Source organism: Myotis daubentonii, chromosome 12 (genome assembly GCF_963259705.1).
Source record: "Myotis daubentonii chromosome 12, mMyoDau2.1, whole genome shotgun sequence".
NCBI lineage: Eukaryota > Metazoa > Chordata > Mammalia > Chiroptera > Vespertilionidae > Myotis > Myotis daubentonii.
Genome location: NC_081851.1, coordinates 49477213 through 49497984, shown reverse-complemented (window position 1 = coordinate 49497984; position 20772 = coordinate 49477213). Strand labels below are relative to the sequence as shown.

The window sequence follows — 20772 nt, the reverse complement described above, 5'->3', positions numbered from 1 at the left end:
TGCCATTAATGTTTACAAAAGGAAAATCCCTCCATAACTTAGTTAACAAAACCCAACCTAAAGATCATAAAAAAGTATATCAGGTACAAAAATTACAAAAGTTTCTTTCTCTAAGGAAGAAATATTGAATGAATCACCATCCCTAAGTTTCAAAAGAACAGTTTCTTAAGTTATTAATGTCACCTCCCTCCAATAAGTCCCTGCCAATCATATAAGTAAACAGAGAAGATGTGTCAGTGATACCAAGAAAACTTCCGAGACCTGACACTGTAGGTCTTTGGTCAAGGTCACGTCTACAGTATATGTCTTGTCTTCAGGTCTGGAGACCATTAACAATTGAAAGTCAAACTTTCTCCTACAGTATTAGGAAGAGGAAGTCCGGCAAATAAGGTCTAAAAAAAGTTCTGTGGGTGAGTTAAGGGGCCAAACTTCAGCAGATATTTGTTGAGTGTGTACCTGTGCTGGTCACTCTAATAGATGCTAGAGATGCAGCCATAGACAGCAATTCAAACATGTCCCTGCCTTCATAGAGAAAGGAAGGGAGCCATTAAACTGAATATTACACAAATAATTGTAATTGAGCTAAATGCTACAAAGCAAATGTTTGGGTGTCATGGAGGCATACAACGGGGTACTGTGCACCCCAACAGATAATTTAAATGGAAACACAGGACACAGGTACTTTGCCCCAGAGAGAATGAAATCTCCAGTGGGTCTCCAGTGGGTTATGGAGGGATTTTCCTTTTGTAAACATTAACGGCAGCAGAGGGAAGTTAAATGCTGAATCCTGTGTTCAGCATTTATACACACTTTCCCTCTCTCTCAAGAAGAGTGGATAGAGGTTCTTGCCCCTTTAAGAGCTACAAGTATTTGAAGCAAATCTTCAGACAGGTGAGGCAGCTGTGTGCCCAATGAGCCCAGAGGGGATCCTAAAGCCCCTCAGGGTGGGAGAGAGATGCTCTTGGAAAGAGGAATGCAACAGAAGCAGGTCCCCAGGGCAGAGATCAGAAAACAAAACTAACCAGTTCATACTTGTTAGGATGGCTGTTATCAAACAAGCGAAAGAAAGGTGGAGAACACAATTGTTCATTCTCAATGTTGGTGGAAATGTCAACTGGTGTAGCCACTATGGAAAACAGTATGGAGGTTCCTCAAAAAGTTGAAATCCCACTTTTGGGCATTTATCCAAAAGCACTGAAATCAGGATCTCAAAGAGATATCTGCCCTCCCCCACCATGTGAATTGCACCATTAGTCACAATAGCTAAGATGTGGAAACAATCTAAATGTCCATCATAGATGAGTGGGTAAAGAAATGTGTCATATACATACAATGAAATATTATTCAGCCTCAAAAAAGAAGGAAATTCTGCCATATGTGACAACATAGGTAAATCTTGAGGACATTATGCTGAGTGAAATAAACCAGTCACAGAAGGACAGACATTGCCTGAGTCCACTCACATGAGGAATTTTAAATATTCAAACTCATAGAAGGGGAGAGTGGAATGGTGGTTGTCAGAGGCTGGGAGGAGGGGAAACAGGCAGTTGCTATTCAGTAAGAATAAAATCTTAGTTATGCAAGATGAATAAGTTCTAGAAACCTGCTGTACAACATTGTGACAATAGTTAACAATACTTCACAACACTTCAAATTTTGTTAAGAGGCTAGATTTCATGTTAAGTGTTCTTACCACAAAAAAAGGAAGGAAGGAAGGAAGAGGGAGGAAGAGAAAGAGGAAAGAAAGGGAGAGAAGGAGGGGAAGAGAGAGAGAGAGAGAGAAATGAAACAAAATAAGAAATGAAACAAAATAAGACTTAAGACCAAGGGTTGTCAAACTCTGGCCTATGGGTCAAATCCAGCCCTCTGCCTGTTTGTTGTTTTATAAACAAAGCTTTATTGTAACACAACCACACTCATCTATGTATGTGTTGTCTATGGCTGCTGCCTTCACACTACAATAGCAAGTTCAGTAGTTGCGACAGAAACCATGTGACCCACAAAACTGAAACTCCTGACCCCTATACGAGGGTGTCCGCTGTTGGTCATCTTGGTGTTTTCCGCATTTCTGTCCTTGATATTCTCCTACTGGAAAATGTAAAACATTTCCCTGCTGCCTGCTAGTCTCTCACTCAATCCACCGATTGGGTTTAGCCTCATTTGCCGAGATTCTAAGTCACATGCTCCAAGGTTGCTATGTTCAGGGAGGTAGTCACCAGGATCACGTGGCTATTTCGACGTAAACATAATTACATCTGGCTCTGTAGAAAAGAATTTGCCACACCTTGCTTTAGATTCCTCAGAGCTCTTATCGCCACCCCAGAATGTGGCAAACATGTCTACGCGGCCTGCTTCGAGGGCGGAAGGCGAAAACCCCAACCAAAGGTCCACACGCTGAGGACATCAGAGTGCATCCCAAAGCCCCCGCGAGCCAGGCTCTGCTTTGGAAACATCACTGCGTGTAGCCCTCACATCAACTTTGTCAGGTAGGCATAAGCATCCTCGTTTCACACACGAGAACACAGACGCTGAGAGATGGTGAGCAAATTGCTGATGTGGCAGAGCCAAGTTTGAACTTCGATCTGCCAGCCTGTGTGCTGCACGCACTGCACTGCTTGCTGCTTAAAGCACTCCTACAGAATGACTGGGAAGAATTCCACCGCTTTGGATAAGGACATGATCAGTAGGAACTAAACCAAGTGAATTCACGCTGCACAACATACAGTATCAGGCTGCCCCCCGTGGCCCAATGTCCCCGCTGGCTCCCTGGAGACTCGGAACCTTGGCGGTTCCTTTTTGAACTCTTGTAGCGTGTGATGCAGTAAGGGTGACAGGGGCACCATCAGACGAATGTTCGCTTTGTTATAAGACCATGGAAGACCTAGGTGCTCCCTGCCGGTGTTTTATTTCCAACAGTCACATTCTAAACACTCATGCTCCTCATATTGGAGAGGGAACCAGAAATTGTGAGACAGTTCTGGAAACCACATCAACTAAGACCAGTTCAGAGAAGACAGGACCTGGTGAGAGCTTGAGCTGTGTGTTATTTCTCCAGGAAGCCTTGCCATATTGCGAAGAGCGGCCTTCTGTATGTTCCATCAGAGCTGAGAATGAAAACCAGTAGTTGGAAGTAAAGTGGAAGCATATTTTTGGCTCAAAAGTTGAAAGAATGTTTCAACGACTGCAAATAGCTAACAATGGAATGAGCTGTTGAGATGATAAGCCCACCCAACCCTGAAGGTGTCCAAGCAAGATCTAGATGATATCTGTCAGGGTGCTGTGGTATGTATTTCTCGAAAGTGTAAAAGGTAAGACTAGCTCACCTCTGTGGTCTCCTCCAATTCAAAGAGCCCACAGGTCTGAGAACCAAGAGAACAGTCTGAAGACCACACTGGGAAAAATCAGAGCTTTGAACCAATTTGCTCTTTCCAATTCCTTCCACATTCTAATCACAACATCTTACTAAAAGCTAGTGCCCATTTTCAACCAAGCCCCAGGCGCCTATGGTCACAATACAGGACTAAGTATTTATAACTTTAAGAAGAATGATTTTTCGGTTTGTTAAATGACGCTGTAAGGCCTCTGGCTTTGGAATAGGCAGCAGGAAATGGATGAGCAAATAATAATAACTAATATTTACACTAAACTTTCCCATTTACAGGGAGACCTACAATCCAATTAATCTTCGTAACAGCCCTGCAAAGGAAGCATGCTACGTCAGTCACTACCATCCATTTCTACTGTACAAGGTTCCCGCACTGTAAATGGCCTAAGACATAATGAGTGATACCTCAAAGACAGTTTAGACCACATTGGCAGAAACTATTTTGATCGATGCCTTACAGAAACTAGCTGAAAATTTTAGACTCTTGGTTAAAATTTGTTTGCAGTTTTGATTTTTGCTTTTTAATGCAGGTGGTCATTGAGGCACATGGAGCCAGGCAGAAGTGAATACATTGCTCAGAACATCATGTACTTGCGGTACATACTTTTTATGAGCCTACCAGTGCTTTCCAGTGCTTAAATTTTTAGAATGAGTTTCACATCCTAATGATACATTCAGGCTGGGAGACTAGATATTGTAACAGGTAATTATCAAGCCTCCTGCCATTTAAGTATAGGTTGTCATTATTGTTCATCGCCCATGTCAGTGGTGTATTGGATTTTATATCCTGTTTTCCCATCAGGTCTCGACTGAATCATCTGTTCTGTCACAACACTGGCCTTTGGAGGCACCCAGAAGAAAACAACGTGCAAATATTAGTTAACCCACATGCTGATTAGAGGATGTTTACAAATGATCACCTGGAGACACCCTCCAGTGCTGCTGGGGTTCTACTAGAGCTGTTACTGAGCCTGTGAATCACCGGAGATAGCCATCTTTCTTCTAAAGCTGGAAAACATCCCTCATCAGATATATACATTCCAACATTTAAGGCAGGCAAAGCTTTTATTTAAAGAATCGCGTTACTAGACTTATTATGGTGATCACTTTGTAAGGTATGTATATGTTGAATCACTATGTTGTACACCTGAAACTAATATAATATTGTATATCAACTATAATGTTAAAAATTTTTAATTAAAGAAAAAGAATTGGCAGACAGATATGGGGTAAGGAAGGGGCATTCCAGGCAGAGGGGCCATATGAGTAAAGGCAGGAAGGCATGGAAAGGAGGAGCCTCTGCAGTTTTTGTTTTTTAAATATATTGTTATTGATTTCAGAGAGGAAGGGAGAGAGCTAGAAACATCCATGATCAGAATCACTGATCGGCTGCCTCTTGCACACACCCTACTGAGGATCGAGCCCACATCCCGGGCATGTGCCCTGACTGGGAATCGAACCTCAAGCTCCTGGTTCATAGGTCAATGCTCAACCACTGAGCCACACCAACCAGGCAAGAACCTCTTCAGTGTAACCAGAGTGCACAGTGTGTGCCAGGAGCACCAGGAGGCTGGACAGGTGGCTTGGAGCCATAACATGAGGCCCCTCTGTTGGCAAGCTTCAGAGAGGACTTAGTGCTACAGTCCAGTGCTTCTCAAATGTGCATCCCCAAATAGGAGAACAATGGAACATCAAAAGTTTTAAATTACCAGGTAAAGCATGCCATTTCTAAAGCTCTAGAATGGAGTTTTTAACCCAAAAATGCAATGTCTTAGGATCAGTTTTTCTGAAGACATTTCTCATGGTAGCCATCAATGACCCCACTGGCTGGCAGGAGGAATGTTTCATAGCTTTTCTTCCTCCACTCTGGATCACCCAAGTGGTGAGAGGAGATGAGGGATTATGAGGTTTCTTCTGAAACATCTTGAGTTTCACATCCACTACAGAAATGGCAACTAGAAGAACAAGCAAAGACCCAGAGATTTGCCTTGTGTAGGAAACCCTGACATGGCCCAAACAGGGAAGTCAACATGGTCTTCTTCTAAGCTAACCCTTTACAAAGGTCTGCCCGGGCCAACCTGGGCATGTGCTTTAGGGCAGATCAGAATGGGGAAAGAAGGCGAAAGGTTTTTTACCAGTAGTAGGGATGGGAGCAAGTCCGTCTTAAATCCTACCCTATTGGCCTGGTCGATATAAGAAAATTATAACCATCCACATTGAAGTATTATTGACCAGAGCTAAATGCATGGCTTCATTTTATGTTTTATTGGGGGGCTCCTAGAGTAAAATGCTTTAGTCCACTCCAGTTGGAGGATATTGTATTCTTTATTTTTATTTTATTCTTATAATTTATTTATTTATTTATTTATTTATTTATTTATTTATTTATTTATTATGTTAATCCTTACCCAAGGATATTTTTCTACTGATTTTTAGAGAGAGTGGAAAGGAGGGGGAGAGACAGAAAGAAGCATTGATGTGAGAAAGACACGTCAATTGGTTGCCTCCGGCACGCGCCCTGACCATGGCCAGGGATCAAGCCACAACCAATATGTGCCCTTGATTGGAACCGAACCCAGGACCCTTCAGTCCGTAGGATGACGCTCTATCCACGGAGCCAAACCAGTTAGGGCTGGAGGATATTACATTCTGAAGCAACACTGAGAAAGAGATGACACCCTGATCCAGCAGCTGGAAGACTTGGGCTCTTTCCCTGGTTCTGCAACTCTGGGTTTGAGCAAGAACTTATCTTCTCTGGGCCTTAGGTCCACTGGGGAGAGGAGGGAAGCTGTACTCAGTTGTCTGCATAATCCCTACCACCACTGGTCTTCAGTGATTCCGCACCACCCACGGTGAGGCCAGCTCTGTGGAGAAACCGTGTCCTGAGCGGTGGTCGAGGCTCCACCACCCACCTCCCCTCCAACAGCTGGTTTCCCTGAACCATGCCAAGTTTAATTCCATGGAGCCATTCGCATTTACCTCTGCACTGTCAGGGTAGAGGTTTCAGTACAAACAAGTAAGAAAATGGTCTGGGAAACGAAAGGTCTCATCTGGTTAGAATGAAAGAGGAAGTTTCAATCATCGTCTCCTCATCCCCATAATTGAGAACATTTAGGCCCCAAAGAGAAACAAACACCATCAATCACTCTAAGGCAGTGGTTCTCAACCTTCCTAATGCTGTGATCCTTTAATACAGTTCCTCATGTTGTGGTGACCCCAACTATAAAATTATTTTCGTTGCTACTTCATAACTGTAATTTTGCTACTGTTATGAATCGTAATGTAAATATCTGATATGCAGGATGTATTTTCATTGTTCGCGACCCACAGGTTGAGAACCGCTGCTCTAATGGATTTCCGAGAAGCCACAACACTGCTCTTCCCATTCGGGCCCTTAAGGTTGGCCAACCCCACAGTCAGCTCACAGTCAACACTTTCTCTCCTTGACCAACGCCCCAACTCTGTTGACTCCCCTGTGTGATGTGTGTATAGTCAGTTTCCCTAACCACCTATCACAACGTGATTCTCTCTGAGGGCGAGGGTCATAGTTTATTATTCTCTGCCTGATCTTTGCTTTCTGTACAAATCAAGTCTGGGGAAATAACTGAAAGTACACAAGGCAAAGCACATCGCATTTCCTCTGGAGACAAGGGGAAAGCTTAGGTTGCTCCTCCATCAGCTACTTGGTAAAACAGTAAATCGGAGCCGTGGCTTCTGTCAAAGGCAGGCCAGGAAATAAAGACTAGCCTCATCATGCATGTGATGAATCTACATCCCGTAAGTTCCGCCTAGAGGTGAAATGCATCTTCCCAAGGGGCAGCTCTGCTCAATGTCAACATGGGTAGCACTCTGGGGGCTCCCTCTTCCTGCTCCCTCCACTGTCCGCAGCCGAGCTGTGAATCCTGGGATTAGCGAAGAGAACTCTGAGCAACCGGCTGCTGTCACAAAACCTATGTGCTGCCCTTCTCCAGAAAAGAGCTATCTCCAAGCCGTTCCTCCTGCTGTGAGAAAGGAGCCTGCGGATTAGAAGGCAGCAGGAGAAATGAAGGCGGAGAGGGCCACAGGCCCAGGGAAATAAATGACACAGCAGTATGACTGTTGGGGAGACAAAAGACCACCCCCATATATCTCCGCCACCTTGAGAGAGTATCGTTGTGTTGCAGCAAGATTGTACAATTCTGGTATTGATGGCCCCAAGTCATTAAAATAGAAATTATATATTTAATCTGCCAATTTAAGATACCAAGACCATACTACAAAAGTTTAAAGTCTGACTTTTCTGTCAAGAGGTAAATTAGATCCTAGGAAAAAATATGCTATTTGGAGTACGTCATTCCTGAGAAGGCTGGAAAGGTGGGGGAAATAGAATGTGAACATATATAAGATCTGGCCCTAAATGTCTACCTTATTGTGCAACCTTATCTATACAACAAAGTATCAAGATGGTGATTTCCACAAATGGGAAAAAGGAAAAAAAAAGTCTTACATATACAATATTGATGACGATTACATAATACAGAATTTTTACTAGCATTTCGAATGTTGTCTACAAAAACTCTGAAGAGCTAATGCTCTGCCCTAGGGCATTCTGGTCCTGGCAATGCGTCAATAACACCAGCAGCTACTCTCTGGTGTCAAAGGTGATGACCCTCCCAAAGGGGTGCTGACAGTCCAGCCTCTGAAAGAGCTACCCAAATCGATGCTGATCACTAGACAATGACATTTAGAGGACATCAAACACTAGAACGATTGTGTTGGGGCAGCATTTGCTAGAGCCAACTGCTTGCATTTCCAAATGGCAAAACCTTTTCAGGAGCAGATGTACGACCGTGCAGGCCTGGCTGTGCTGGGAGCCATGGAAACTGTTTTGCAAGCTGCTAACATTAGGCAAGTAACACTCCTAAAGCCAGCATCAGTGCGTAATTAAGACAAGTTTCAACTCCTCACCCACCACACCCATTGTCCAAAAGCATGCTAGAAGGATAAGCACGCGTGCAATAAAGTGAACTAGGGCAGAGTTAACAGCTTCCAGATAAGCCATGTTGTCAGAAAACTGGGCCTTCTGGAAGCAGTGGGACGGAGGCCCAATCTCCAGGGCCCAGGAAACCATCTGCCTTTACCCCCGCCCCCCTGAACGAGTGGTCAGATGGGATGTAGGGGCCTTGCTGCATTCCCCCTGTGCAAGAAGGAAGAGGGACCTGGGTGTGTGGTAAGTCTGCCCAAGACAAATTCTTTCCTTTTCTGAGTTTGTCATCCTCCACATAGGTGGGAGCCAGGCCTCTGTACAAAAAAGGGTGGGTTCAGTCTCAGAATGCATTTCAGCCAAAGGCCAAGAAAAGGGAGATGTGTTGTGCCCACCACAACCAGCCCAAGCACACACCTTGGGTTGAGTGTTGGCACTGTCAGTGCTGTGCCCATCACCAAGCACTCGGCAGGCCCCTTTCTGCTAGTGTTGTGGGCAGTTAGACAGGCATGAGAGGGCAACGACGATGGGCCAGGTACAGGAGGTCCCCAGGGTGGAAAGCCAAAGGTGCCTAGCGATGGGACCTCGCACCCGGGTGACGTTTCCTCCCCTACCGTATCGCTGGTCATGAGGTTTGGACCCCTGACCTTTCCTCCCTGGAGATAACATCTAGGCCTCAGTTGTATTTCAGCTCCAGGCCCAGATAAGCAACAAAGCCAGCCACAGCTGTCATCAGGACCAGCTGCACTGAATGACCCCCTGGCCTGGTGCCGGCCAATCAATCAATGGCGGCCACAACTCTGAAAGGACACACCTGGAAAGCTGCTGAATATTCTACAGTGGGGCCTTGACTTACGAGTTTAATTCGTTCCGAGACCGAGCTCATTAAGGAGCTCGTTAACTCAAATTACTCTATCAACTCAATGCAAAAAATCAGCGGAGAGATGGCTGGTATCTCAAAAAACTCGTTAGTCCGGACACTTGTAAGTCAAGGCCCCACTGTATTAAGATCTTTCCCTGGGTCCTCCCCTAAAATCTCTACCCTTAAAACCCATAGGATGGAGGACCAGTGCACTCTCCCACCTGGGAGCACACCTGCCTTCCCCTTCCCCTTCCCCCTCCCCACGGCACCTTACCATTAGCTCCCTCACTCCCAAGCTCCAAGGGCCCTTCCTGTACCTCTATAAGTTGTTTCCTAAGCCCGCTTCTTCTAGGAATTACTTTTTCTACCTCTGTGATTTACCCAATAAATGTTCTCTTACAGTTTGGGTCTGGACTCTGAATTCTTTCCTAGCCAGAACCCAAGTACTGAGGTTGCTGAACCCAGGCTTGGCCTGACCCCACCGCTGCCATTCCTACAACATTAGGAGCTGCCTTCAGTGGGCACAATCCACTCATTTATGCTCAGAAATCTGAGAAGAGTGGCCAGGAGCTGGTGGGGTGGAGTGGGAAGGGTTACAACCCTGGCTCTATCACTTATTGGCTGAGTTGCCTATATCTTTTCCACTAAGTTCTCTAAACCTAAGTTTCCACAGTATAAGGGGTGACTAATAATACCCAGCTTTCATATCTGTCTTTAGAATTCAAGATAATATAATATTTAGCACAGTGATTGTCAATAGGATTTGCTTAATAAATAGTAGCTATCATTACTAAGAAGTTATCATTTATTAGTAACTAATACTAATGCCCATCACTAAGTGGGAGTGATTAAAAGGGAAGTAGGAAAAAAAAGATATTGGCACAAACAATGAAATGGGCTTCACTTGTAAAGAAAAATTGTTCAAACTATCCTGCAGCTCCCCCATAGGAAATGTTCACCAGGCCAAAATCCTGCGGTCCGTCAGAGGCATGAAGAGTTATGTCAACATTCTTTACTGAAGTTTAGTGAGTTTCCCACAGCCTGTGATTGGCAGCAGGCAAGTTTCATCCTGTTCTCGTGGGTAGGAGAAACTGAGGTACAAAAGATCACCGATTCTCTGAGTGAGTCAGAGGCACCACCCGAAAATAAACCACAGGCATCATGGTCTCTACTCTTTCTGGACTCAAACTGTTCCAACAAATTGTTTATGCTGGTGGAAATTCCCATTAAAAAGCAAAGGCTAGTCCTACAATATCAATCCCTATGGTTTTGGCAACCAGGAGGGTGACCTGCAGAAGCCCAGCTGTTCCTCCACAGCACATGGTCCAACACCATCTGTGTCAACCTCCCCTCTCTTGGTTGAGTCTGGTTCTCAAAGGAATGAGCAAACCCTGCAGCACACCTTCCTGCCTACGGCCATATGGACTCAGCTAACAGTGGCCCACCCGGTCCCACAGGGGACCATGTCCACACCAGGCATCTGCCTGTCCCTCAGGTCTTGGTTCTTGTGTCCCGCCTGCAGTGCTTGGGAACACACCTTTTTATTGATTTTTAGAGAGACAGAAAAGGGGTGGGGTGGGGAGAGAAACATCAATGAGACAGAGAAACATTGATCAGTTGCCTCCCATACACACCCTGATTGGGGATTGAACTTGCAACCTAGGTAGGTACCATGATCAGGAATTGAATCCGAAACCTTTTGATATACAGGACTATGTTCCAGCCAACTGAGCCACCCGGCCAGGGCTGTCTTGCTACTTTTCAATTGTACCTTAAGGGATGATATGCCAGCTTTTATAAATCCAAATCCAAATTAAGTGCTTTTAGAGAAAACATTAGAATTTAGCTTTGTTCAAGACACACGCAGGAGAGCCAATGCAAAAACATCGATCTCATTAGCAATTTTTCCCCCTAAAGCAGCGGTTCTCAACCTGTGGGTCGCGACCCCTTTGGTGGTCGAACGACCCTTTCACAGGGGTCGCCTAAGACCATCCTGCATATCAGGTATTTACATTACGATTCATAACAGTAGCAACATTACAGTTATGAAGTAGCAACGAAAATATTTTTATGGTTGGGTCACAATATGAGGAACTGTATTTAAAGGGCCAGAAGGTTGAGAACCACTGCACTAAAGCAACTCAGACTGTTACCTCTTTCAGGAACCACAGGCATTCCTCTGTATTTGGGGAGAGGAAATTAAAGCAATTTCTTGTGACAAGTTCATAAAAGCCAAAGAATCGAATAACCTAGAAAGGTCTCCTGGGCCTGGAAGACTGCTGCCACGGCCACCAAAACAACAGCAACATCACAAATGCCAGGAGCATCAGCCCGAGGAGGGGTTGCTATAAAACCCAGTGTTTGGCCCCTGGCTTCTCTCCGCTTTTGCGGGTTAATTCGACTGCAATTCAGAAGCTCTGCAGCGCAGAACTGCTCCCTCTCCCTGCACATTCCTCGTGTCAATCCTCTTTGTAAATGTTTGCTTTAAACATAATCTGCAGATTTACTAACATCATGTCCTGCGCACACATCTTCAGCCATCCGGGTCTCTGCCGGGAGGGCTGGCCCTGGCCTGCGCCCTCGGCTCTTATGCCAGCCTCATTCCTTGGACTTCCCCAGGCCTTTCCCTTCTGACGGGGGAATGTCGGAGTCAGAGCCCACAGAATCCCTGGGACACAGACCTCCGGTCACTCTTTCTCTGTAGCTTCTCCGTGCTCTGTACAGAGGAGGCGTGTGGTAAATGTTTTTAGGAAGCCCGTCTACCCTTGCTCCCTGGACTCTGCAGGCACGTTCCCAGCTCTGAGCCCTTGCTGAAGCCTCGCCTCCTGCCAGGGGCGCACTCTCTGCTTTTTTCCAGTTATGCAAACCCTGACTACCCCTGGGGACCAAAATCAAGTCCTCTGAGACCATACAGTACCCTCTTCTCTTGGCAATGAGCATACTGTATTTTTTTAAATCAGTTTGAGTCTAGGTCTTCTCTTCTCGATTAATCTGAAGTCCTCTATTCTCTGTCTGAGCTGACGCAATTTGCCAGAACCAAAACCAGTAGGCAGGCCCAGGTGAGAAAGGGGCCCAGTACCAAAGCTTTGTGTCAGGGGTGAGGTTGGGGTCGGGATCACAAAGGGAAGATGCCCACGTGGAAGCTATCTGAATGATTTGGGCTCTCAGGCAGGAGCAAAGCAATAGAGCAGGAGCAGGAGCAGGTCCTCTGTGGGTGGTCTGGCATGACGCCCTTGCTCCGACAAGGCCCCTTTGCTCCAACACTGAAACTGGAAGTCCAGGTCCTGCCCCTCAGGCAGGATGCTTGGCCCTTAAGGAGTGCTCCCTGACTCCGCACTGACACTCCCACAGGAACTATGGGATCCCTTATCACACATTCGTCCCTACCCAGGACCTAGTGCAGTGCTATACAGATAGATTTCCCCTCGGAAAGAGGGAAGAAGGGAGACAGTGGATTGTTAATCCACTCCCCTCTGTCGATTCAGAAGGGCAAAATGAGCCCAGGGGAGCTGCCCTCCTCACACCCACCCACCCACACTCTCTACACAGCCCGCTCTCTGGTCACGATTAGTTCATCTCTAATGCGCCGGGGAGCTCTTCAATCTCTCTGCTAGGTCTTGAGCAGCACAAGGACTTTATCTGCTCTTATTTATTTATTATTTATTATTTTTGTATCTACCCCTGAGGAATGGGCACTAGTTCCACCTCCAAGATGGGCGTGGAGCGTGTCACCTCACTAGTCACAGGGGCTCAGGGGAGACTCTGCCTCTTGTTAAGCAAGGGCGGCTGGGACACCACAGTGGGTCCAGCCATATCCCTTCCTCCATTGCCCCCCAAAGCACCCAAAGCCAACCATGCCAAGAGGGGAGCAGAGACCCCTCTGAAAAGCCTTCCCCAGGCCTCTGCCCTTGGGAAGGGGCAGCTATGCCCTCATAACTCTCCCATCAGCAGAGGGACGGGCTGAACACTAGATCTGCATTGACAGCCCCTTCTGACTCCTGCCAAACTCACCATTGCCAAGTGCACGGAGCTCGGACATGGTTTGAGCACCATTGGGACTGGGTCTGCCCTGTCTCTCTCTCTCTCTCTATTTTTCAAGTCAGAATCACACCCGGGGAGAGGAAAGTTACTATCATACTGTTCTTCTTACAATGACTGGCCACTCCACCTAACCATGTGCAAGGCTGGAAGGCTAAGCATATCAGGGAGATTCTGAGCAGTAAAAACAAAACCAGATACAAAACCCACACTCCTCATAAACAACAGAACAACAGAATGGGAAATTCTGCTCCATGAAGTGAAATGGATCTCAGATCCACTGAGTGCAGAAGGCGAGAAAAGCCCAGTAGCAGGTGAATAAAGCAGCCAAGCAAAATCCCAACAGCAAGCGGAGGCAGTGGGGCTGGTTCTCTGATCAACGTGAGTGAGAGTCACCGCCACAGAGAAGCAGCTCTCCAGTTGACAGCTGAGCTGGGCTCACCTTTCCTATTCCCAGCCCTGTTCTTATCTCTGAGCAAACAAAACCTTGTCTCTTATCAGCTGGAGTGGACTGGCTGAGTTGACCCAACGCTTGAAGCACACAGAGGCTGCCCAACCCCCATCGGGACTACAAACCTGTGGGTATAATGTTACACCCATTATGCAGATGAGCAAATCGAGTCCCAGAAAGATTTACTCCGGGTCTTCTAATTAGAAAAATAATGAAACTGGAACTTGAATCTGGCTGTTCTAACACCAGGCTTAGAACTCCCTGCACTGTCCCATGGCCTGGGCCTCTGCAGGATGGGAAGGAACTCAGCGGGGTAGTCAGTGAGGCCCCCCGGGCTTCTTCAAGCCCTTCAAACAGGAAGTGAGAGCAGACGCCTGCCAACCCCTAGCCTGCCCTATTACCCTGATACTCTAGTTAACCCCCAGAGCTCAACAGACTAGATGGCTGCGAGCTGGCCCTTGAACCACAGGCATGCATTCGGTCACACTCTTATGCCAAAGCTTCTCTGGTAAAAACAAATCTAAAAGAGAGATTTCTACTAAGGAGACCCCACCCGCTCAGCCAAGGGAGATCATGGGTGGGTGGCGCAGTTTCCTATTTTAGGAAAACTGTCAGTTCTCTATCAGCACAGCCTGGGCCTCTGGCCAAAAGTCCCTGGAGAGAGGAAAAGCAGAGACTCCCGTCCCCCTCACTGCCCGGATGCCCAAGGGTCCAGGGAGAGGGTGACTCAGCCCCCCTCCCAGGGTGGAGATGCAGCTTCCTGAGCCCCAGGGTGGTGTTGGGGGGGCAGGGGTGTGAGGGTGTGCTGCCCCTCCCCCAACAACGTGTCCAGAGGAGAACGGGCCCAAATCCATCCTCCGCTCCTGTTCCTTCTGGGAAAGGGGTGACCCCGGGCAATTTCTCCACCTTTAAAAACATGACGGCAACGCCTACTGCATAGGATACCGCGACGACGGTGAAATGAGAGTGTGAAGCCCTGACACCCGGACATGCTGTGGACTCGCATCTAAAAGGCATGATTCCCTTCCTCCCGGACGATCCTGAATTCTCCTGCAGCCTCCGCCCCTCCTAGGTCTTGTCCTGGGTCGTCCACTGCAGCCGACCCCAGGCCCCAACACATTGCTCTACCCAACTGCCGGTTCCTACCCATTTCTGGCCCTCAGCTCTGCCATATACCTTATTTATCAAGCACTTAAAGAGTGTTTGCTGCATACCCAGCACTCTCCTGCGACCGTCACAAATCCAGTTCCCTCCAGAGCACAGCACAGCGCACTGGGGGAGACCAAGGAGAGACTCCCACATGTGGGGGGTGAGAAGGGAGGCAAGACAGCCCCAGGTGCAGCCCCTTTCGCTTAATCATCGCAGCGTCCAGTGCTCCCCAGAGCGTGCCTGAGGTGCTAATTTGGCAAAGGGAAACGTGGCTGCTAACCCTGATTTCTATTTCCAAATAGAGTACGTTTCTTCTCACCAGGTGTTTGCAAAGTCTGACTCTCCAGCTTTCTGAGGTTAATGTGTTCTCTTTCTTTAAGAACTTGCCTTGGCTCGGCGCCTCCCACCATACAGTCCAAGAGGGAAGCAACCTCACCAGCTCAAGCCGAACGGCTCTGCCTGCAGATTATGTGTGGACACCTCCCTTCTCAGACCTTTTCAAACTCAATCGGAAGAAGGATGTCAGTGACAAGCTGCACGCCCCCCTCACCCCGGCGGGGGCAGCCAAAGGAGACAGTGTCAGCAGCTTCCAGCGAATACGCCAAGATGTTTCAGTTAAAAATCTCTGCACAGGCCCCGAGCCAGGGCAGCAGAATGCAATGTGACTGCAGGGAGCCATGTGAACATCAATACTGAACCAGCGCAGCACCTGTGAAAACAGCCAACCACGGGCCCTCCCCTCCGAGGACCTGGCAGCCACCACCGCTGCAGCATAAACAAGGGAACTTTCTGAACCAAAACAGCGTCCTGGGCCTGAGAAACAATGAAAGACAGATCACCAGAGCTCAGGGAGGGGCTTTACACAGAGAAGCTAAAATAAGATGATCCCCTGAAGGGCTGTCAACCACCATCACGATGGCCCCTGTTAACTCTTAGCAGTGACAAGGAGAAGGAGGCTGTGATGTCCTCATCATCAACCCCATCATCAGGCAATGGGCCACCTTCACCCCTGGCCACTGGCTCCTACTCAGCCTCTGGGCCTGCCTGCAAGTGGATGAGGCAACAGAGCAGCGGTTCTCAACCTGTGGGTCGCGACCCCCTTGGCGGTCGAACGACCCTTTCACAGGGGTCACCTAGGACTATATCAGATATTTACATTACGGTTCATGACAGTAGCAACATTACAGTTATGAAGTAGCAACGAAAATAATTTTATGGTTGGGTCACAACATGAGGAACTGTATTTAAAGGGCCAGAAGGTTGAGAACCACTGCAGAGGCTAGATTTGTGTAAAGGCGCTGGTTTGGGGGTGACAAGAAATAAGATAAAAGAAGAAAGATGCTGCCTAGCTGGCGTGGCTCAGTGGTTGAGGCTCGACCTATGAACCTGGAGGTCACAGTTAGATTCCAGTCAGGGCACATGCCCAGGTTGTGGGCTTGATCCCCAATAGGGAGTGTGCAGGAGGCAGCCAATTAATGATGCTCCCTCATCATTGATGTTTTTATCTCTCTCTTCCTCTCCCTTCCTCTCTGAAATCAATAAAAATACTTTTAAAAAAAAAGAAGAGAGATGCAGAAGCACAAATTCCTAGCAGACAAAGCCTACTACTATCCAGTATCTCAGACCCTGCTGATTCCTCCAGCAACATAAGTGGGGAGGAAAGGGGGTAAAGCAAGGGCTTTGCCTCTGTCTGCCCCTACCAGCACTCCCTTCCCTGGGACCCTTGCATTGGGCATATTTTGAAAGTACCAAGGGGCATCAAGTTCACAAGGCCCTGCCCCACAGCTTGTCCTTCAGCAAGGACACTATTTTGTGGTTATTTAGTGATACGTTGCAGACAGTTTTCTTCCATAGAAGAGCTGGTGCCCACCACCACGTCCCACCAGGAGATGAATGCTGTAGGAGGGTTGGCTTACTAACTAAAGAAAAGAACAAGAAAATGTTACACACCCGTGGGTGATGGATCCGGGACCTGGGGTCGGCGTGAGGTTTATCTAGGACCAGCTCAGGCGGGTTCTCCTTCGGGACGGGCAGGGGATCCTGAAGTGCCCTGCCCTGTGGGAGCCCCTCTACACCTTGCTCCGAGGTTCTTGCTCCAGGGCTCATGTCTTGAGAGGACATCCCAGTATTTGATAACCTAAGCCAGGCATTGGTGCCTTTCTCTGTGCCGGGGCCTGGCCTCCCCAGCTCCCAGCAAGCAGAGGTTCCACTGAAACGGAGAAGTCCCCTCAGATGCATCCATTCCTGCTGACAGCGCCTGCCCTGCTTGACCTACACCCACCGCACCTGCCTCTCTCCCCTTCTGCAGCTCACAGATGGGAAAGGGTTTCTCTTCTGCTTTGCCCACTGCTGGTGAGCTTTAAGGAACCACCTGATGTGAACTCCCTGGTGTGGTTGCCATGGCTCCCTGCAGGGCCACTCGGCTTTCTATGAGACACAGCCTGCAGCTCCTCAGGCAGAAAGGGCAGACCAGCAATCAGCCTGGAGGTAATGAGCAGGGGCGTTGAAATCTCATTTCAGCCAACACATAGACTCCTCATCAACCCCAAGGAGCAGCTGACTTCCTTTTATACTTCCTGTCAACCCTGGAGAGCAGAGGTTAAAATAAAACCTCTAGAGGGCAGGACTGGTGAATGCGGAAGAACATAGGAAGAACAAAGGGCCTGCCAATCCGTAAGGCAGGAAAGAGGACCCTGGCACATGGCAGGTGCTCAATACATGTGTGTTCAATTAATAACTGAATATTCATTTAATTAGTAACTGAAAGCAGCTCAAGAATGGCTTAGGCCTCATGAGGGACATTTTCTGAAAACAAAACATGGCGTTAATAGTTGGTACATTTGGTATTTCCTTTTCTGCCTTCCAAAATGCTTTCATGGGTTACTGAATTTGATCTTTGAGCAAGAAAGGGCACTAGAGCTGGGCTGGGAAATAGTTTCCATTTTGCAGCTGAGAAAACTGAGGTGCAGAGAGGTGATCTAGCTGATGGACACAGCATGGCTGTGGGAGTCATGTGAGGGGAACCCCTCTCCCACCTCCTCTGCTGGCTCAGTCACAGGCCCTCCTCCCCCCTTCCCTGGGTACTGGACATCTGAGAAGGACAGAGAACTCGGGCGTGCACGAAGCCCTGTCCAGGCCCCGGCTCACTGGGGCCTCAAATGATAAAATATTTATTTGGTGATAAGACCTTGCCCTTCAGATCAAATGGCTGCCCTTGCCGGGATTACCTTACGACACGGTAGAGCCAGCGTCAGTGTCTGCTGCCCGAGTTGCTGGAGGGTCACTCACTTCAGCCCGCACTTGAGCCAGGGGTATCCCATCCCACTGCATCCCATCCCAGCCCCTCAGACAGGGACCAGGAGGAGACAGTACCTCGGAGCAGCTAGAGACAACCCGTGGGCCCAGTGCCCTCCATCCAGCCACACCGGCTCCTCAGGACCCTCCGGCTGCTGGCCTTTTGCTTCCCTTCCTCTCTCCATGATGGAGCCAGGGCACCGGCTTGCTCAACACTATCCCTGCCACGGCACCCACAGGGTTTCTCCCCAAGGGACTGCCCGCTGGGCAGAAGACAGCCTTCCTGGGAAACACTGAGGATAAAAGCACTGAGGAAACCACAAACGTGAGGAAAGTGGACAGAGTGCCACAGTCTCTGTCCCAGGGACTTCCCTGCTGGCTGGCGTCCAGAGACCCTTGGCCTCAAGCTCATGAGGTCGGTCTCAGCACCCCCACCCCCACCCCCAGCCTGAACACACCTGAGTGGGCGCTATGCCCACCAGCCCCGGTATTCTGAAGAGCCCTGGCTCAGCCTGCTTTAGAGTAATTTTGAGAATTCAATGTGGTAACATATAAGAAGCTATGTGAAATGTTTAAAAATATATACGGCAGCCCGGCCCATGTGACTCAGTGGTTGATCATTGACCCATGAACCAAGAGGTCACTGGTTCAATTCCCAGTTAGGGCCTATGCCCAGGTTTTGGGCTTGATCCCTGGTAGGGGGTGCACAGAAGGCAGCCAATGGTGATGTTTCTGTCTCATCGATGTTTCTATCTCTATCCCTCTCCCTTCCTCTCTCTCTAAAAATACATTTAAAAATTTATGTACATATATATGATATGTGGTAATCAGGTTAGTTGTCATATATGGTAGATGTTAATATATATATGGTATATCCTATATAATAAAAGGCTAATATGCAAATCGTTTGAATGGCAGAATGACCAGTCACTATGACGTGCACTGGCCACCAGGGGGCAGGAGTTCAATGCAGGAGCTGCCCCCTGGTGGTCAGTGCGCTCCCACAGGGGGAGCGCCACTCAGCCAGAAGCCCTGAGCGGGGCTCATAGTTGGTGAGTGCAGCGGAGGTGGCGGGAGCCTCTCCTGCCTCCGAGGCAGGGCTAAGGATGTTTGACTGCTGGCTTAGGCCTGCTCCCCATCAGTCGGACATCCCCTGAGTGCTCCCGGACTGCGAGAGGGTGCAGGCTGGACTGAGGGACACCCCCCCCCCCAAGTCCACGAATTTGGTGCATCAGGCCTCTAGTGTGTGTGTGTGTGTGTATGGTAATTGCTCTAGTTGTCAGGGTCCTTGTTATTCTCCCTTTGACTCACCCCCTTGTTCTCAGCCATAGGAGACTGACCCCTGAGGAAGGCATGCTGGCTGGCTTCTGGCTGGGCCAACAGGAGGCACGAGGTCCCCTCACGCCCCTCACTGGTTCAGGCTCCAAGATTTCCTCCTCCCTTTGCCCTCCAGCCCCAGGGAGGTAACAGCTCCCCGTGGATGCAAGTCTCTGGGCACCTCAACATCCCACACTGTTCCCCTCACCCTTCCTGCATCTCTGTGAATCCCCTTGGTGATGTCTTTGTATTTGAACACCTGGGATAAATTGTGTTCCTGTCAGGCCCCTGACTTTCAGAGACGTGCACTTCTGTGTCTGATCAGCAGAAAGGGCCGGCCTTGCACTCCTTCGTCACTGGGAGCTGAGAAACTTCAGCGTCCAGCGCTGGGGAAATGATCTCAACACAGACCTTCCAAATTCCTCCCCTCCCTCCGACTTTCTGGAGGCAGCGGCCTCGCTGCACATTCTTACCCAGCGGGGGCGTGGGCTGCCAGAGGCTGACATCAGGGTGGAAGAATACAGAGGCCTCAGAGGTTCTGCATTTTCTGGAATCTAATGATTCTGCTGAGTCTGTGGTGTTGGCAATAGCTATGTCAATTTTGAGATGCTTAAATCACCTCTTTGTTCTCTGCTGTGTAACTAGGGCACCACTAAGAGTCTGGAGGAATTGCTGTGTGGGGTGGGGGTGGGGGTTGTTTGGGGTGTTTGTTTTTTTTCCTTCTGGAGGAGTCACACCATGCACTTGGAAGGTCAGGTTTGGGATTTTCTGCTGATCCCTTCCTCACAGGGGCCCTCCTGTCCCTCAGCCTCTTACCATCGCTGCCTCCTCTTGCTGCAGGGTGCGCGTCTGGTTTGCAAGATTCACAGCCTCTCCTCCTCTTTTGTATTTTGACTCCCCTGCAGCTTCCAGGTAGCTGCAAGTTTCACTGCCAAGTGCCGTTCCTTACACGTTTATTTACGGAAGGCCTGCCTTGTGCCAGGTGAGACGCAGGGCACAGGGAAACAATGGTGACCAAACAGCGCCCCTGCCCCCAGGACCTCAGAGTGCAGCAAGAAGGGAAAATAAGACAAAGCTTGGGGAATTAACGGGAGCACAGGGGAGGGGGGAGGGGCCACGGGGCCGGCCTGCTGACCGGGAGCACTGGGGCAGGGATCGGGTTCACAGCTAGCCTATTTTCCACACCTCCGAGGAAATGTGCTTCATCAATAAGTAACCACACCTGAGCTGCTATGCAGATACCCTCAGCTCTGCGCCCAGGGCAGCCAGGCCCACTTTTCCATGAGCTCTTCTCTCCCTCTGCGCATATTTAC

The 20772-nt window shown here is 48.6% G+C and overlaps 1 long non-coding RNA gene across 2 annotated transcripts; it reads left to right on the top strand.

Annotated features, from left to right (window-relative positions):
- Nucleotides 1–2324: 2324 nt before the first annotated feature.
- On the top strand, nt 2325–6735 carry LOC132213359 (uncharacterized). 2 transcript variants are annotated; one of them, XR_009447969.1, is made up of 4 exons: nt 2325–2486; nt 2629–3282; nt 3662–4088; nt 4188–6735. It is a non-coding gene; the product is annotated as an uncharacterized LOC132213359 (long non-coding RNA). The 2 variants fall into 2 exon arrangements; XR_009447968.1 differs by having other exon boundaries at nt 2325–3282.
- The last annotated feature ends 14037 nt before the right edge of the window (nt 6736–20772 follow it).